This window comes from Sinocyclocheilus grahami, unplaced genomic scaffold, assembly GCF_001515645.1.
Source record: "Sinocyclocheilus grahami isolate Dianchi unplaced genomic scaffold, SAMN03320097.WGS_v1.1 scaffold464.1, whole genome shotgun sequence".
NCBI lineage: Eukaryota > Metazoa > Chordata > Actinopteri > Cypriniformes > Cyprinidae > Sinocyclocheilus > Sinocyclocheilus grahami.
In genome coordinates this window covers 1,269,082-1,272,664 of record NW_015505643.1, presented here as the reverse complement: position 1 = coordinate 1,272,664, position 3,583 = coordinate 1,269,082, and positions in this window count along the sequence as shown.

Here is a 3,583-nt window from a genome sequence, read left to right as displayed (position 1 = left end):
GGAATCGTGTCACCAGCAGTGCAGAGCTTGCTCAGGAATGGCAGCAGGTTGGTGTGAGAGCATCTGCACGCACAGTGAGGCCAAGACTTTTGGACAACAACCTGGTGTCAAGAAGGGCACCAAAGAAGCCACTTCTTTCTAAGAAAAATGTCAAGGACAGACTGAAATTCTGCAGGAAGTACAAGGATTGGACAGCAGAAGACTGGTACAAAGTTATTTTCTCTGATGAAGCTTCCTTCCGACTGTTTGGGGCATCTGGAAAATCGATTGTTCATAGAAGAAAAGGTGAACGCTACCCTGAGTCCCGTGTTGTGCCAACAGTGAAGCATCCAGAGACCATCCATGTGTGGGGTTGCTTTTCAACCAAGGGAGTGGGCTCTCTCATAATTCTGCCCAAAAACACTGCTATGAATAAAGAATGATATCAAAACGTCCTGCAAGAGCGACTTCCAAGAATCCATGAGCAGTTTGGTGATCCGTGCATTTTCCAGCATGATGGAGCACCATGTCTCAAAGCAAGAGTGATAAAGTAGTGGCTCGAAGATCATTACATTTGAAATTTTGGATCCGTGGCCAGGTAACTCCCCGGATCTCAATCCCATAGAGAGCCTGTGGTTACTCTTCAAAAGGCGAGTGGACAAGCAGAAGCCCACAAATTGTGATCAACTCCGAGAACTAATGAGGCAAGATGGAGGATCGCCATCAGTCAGGATTTGGCCCAGAAGCTAATATCCAGCATGCCAGAGCGAGTTGCAGAGGTTATGAAGAACAAGGGCCAACGCTGTAAATAGACTCATATTTTTTTTGCCAATAAAAGCCTTTAAAACTCATGATATGCTTAATCATTGTTTTTCAGTATACAATAGAAACATGTGGAAAAATAATCTACAAATACTGAAGCAGCAAACTTTGCAAAACACAAAATTTGTCACTGCCAAAACTTTTGGCCATGACTGTATGTTGACTGAAGCAGTCAGATGGGCAGAGTTTGTTTGCGCTGTTGAATCACCATCAATCACATTATAGTCTTTGATAAAACCCTCAAAGGGTAGCCGTGTAGCGTTAGTTACCATTGTGACGAAACCTGCTCAAAACCAACTCACCTTCTTGAGCCCGAAAACTCAGTTTGCTCAAACTAAATGCGAACTTACCTGGGTAAAAACTGAAACTGGCTTCGTGCTACAAGCCACTTGTCTTTATTGTAGAGTATCTCTGGGCTTCACCCACAGGCCTTTATTGTAATAAAGAGACACTAGCTGCGTCAGAATTCATGTACTTTCGGAATGTACATTGAGTTACAATTTTTTTTTTTCAACCTTTGAAGTAAATGCATTACACTTTCACACGTGAGTATAAACTTCTTACCTGTCAACACTCCCGTTTTCCCGGGAGTCTCCTGTATTTTACACCCATCTCCCACCCCTCTCCAGTTTTGTTATTTCTCCAGGGAAACTCCCATAATTTGTATTTCCCTACAACGTTATATGAATAATCACATCAATATATTATTCCAAGGTTATCCAGTTGCCAGATCTTGTATGAAACCAGTGGCGTAGTGTCTGGGTATGCAGGTGCATATGGGCCCAGGCAGTTTGGGGGCCCGCCGAGCTGGGGGGAACTTGTAATTGAAACGAGGGAACGAATAGAGCCCTGCATGGGCCCGGCCCTTGTCCAACAGCTTATGAGAATTCTCGGCCCGAGTCCGACTGGATACCGTGTCTTTTTTCCTCTCTCTCTCTTCCCAATTACACAGCTATTAAAATAGTTAAGTTTTGGTTTTTAATGGCAAAATGGTAATATTTCTTTTTAAGTTAATTTAGAAATATTTTTGTAACATTTTATGTTTGCTAAATTCAAGTTTTTGTTTTTTAAAGGAATGACCAAGCGGCAGCGGCAGACAGTGAGTTGAGCATTATGTTTGATCAATTTAGCCTTCTCAAACCAACACGTCTTGCCTAAAAAAACAGACATAAAACACTTCATGCATTTCACAGTATTCATTTAAACATTTAACCTAGATAAATGAGCGCTGTTAGGCACATATCCAATCGTTTGTGCGGAGAGTGGAAGCTAAAGCGCTTTGCAGGACATGGAGGCGCCAGCGCGATCACTTGCATAGTTAATTTTTTTAATAACAGTGGAAACTTAAAAATACGCCGTCATTTTTGCTCATAAAAGGTAAGAGTATAGATCATTCGGAACTGCAAACGGTCTACTTGTATTTGTGTGCTCTCACGATATCAACAAAACCTTGTGCTTTTGTAAAATAAGGAAAACAAACAGGATGCGCTTTCTGTCGTCTTGGTCTTGAGCAGGAATGCTTCACCGACATGAGAAATATATCTATAGAATGCTTTAATTTACTATTTTAAAACTAAATAATTCAAATCGAAAAAACACAAACTCTTTCATTAAATAATCCGTAAAGATACATTTCTCAAAGGGACGTCCAATGAGGAGATGGCGAGTCAGGTTCCTCAAATTCATTTTTGCAACATTGACTCAGAAAACATTAGTTTATTAACAAATAATTAAAATATCCCCTCACTAGGCCTATTTTTTAAACTTTTTTTTGTTTGATTTTTGGGCCGCTGTGCCAAAAATGTGTTTGCATTCAGTAGCCTATACGGCAGCATTTTTGTGCCACGTTGAAAATAACTAAAATAAGATTAACGTCATAATATTTTAAGAATAAAGTCAAAACTACGATAATAAAATCATGTTATATTGCGTGAAGTTAATGAGAAAATTCCACCTATATTTTTTTTTTTTTTTTTATTCTGATTGATCGATTCATGAGACATTCGTTTGTATTAAATTGTTCTTATTTTTTTCAACATGCATTCAAATATTCATGTTTATTTCGTGCTGCAAATAGGCTATTAAAGAGGAAAATATCAATGATTCATATGCAGCTTGAACTGAGGCGAATTATCTCACTACAAATGCATAGGCTACAAGAGCGTAAAAAAAGCTGCAAATTTAACAACAGCTGGACAGAGGCATTTAATTTCTTATCACGAAGCAGCATCGACAATTCCCACGCTTTTTGCAAAGTGTGATTTTAGTATCGGACACCCCTCCCCCTCCCCTTCCGAATATAGGCTACACTATTGGGCTGCAAAAAGCACCGCGTCAATTTATTAGTGAGTTGTATAGGCTATCCAAATAAGCAATAGCCTATTCACGAAACAGACGGCGAACAATAACTGGATGACCTTGTTGTAAAGAAACTTGTTCTTAAAGGGGTCATATGATGCGATTTCAAGTTTTCCTTTCACTTTGGCGTGTTACATGCTGTTTGTGAATACTGAATAGATAAGATCACTAAAGTTGCAAAGACTAAAGTCTCAAACCCAAAGAGATATTCTTTATAAAAGTTAAGACTCGTCCATGCCCTCCTAATACGCCTCGTTTAAACACGCCCCCACATGTCTACATCACTGTGTGGGAAGATTTGCATAACACCACCCAAATGTACAGTATAAGCAAAGAAAGAAGGTGTAACTTTGATTCTCGCTGTAGTATTGTTGCCGCCGCCACCGCCATGTCGTGAAGATGCTGTGTGTTTCCTTGTGAAAGC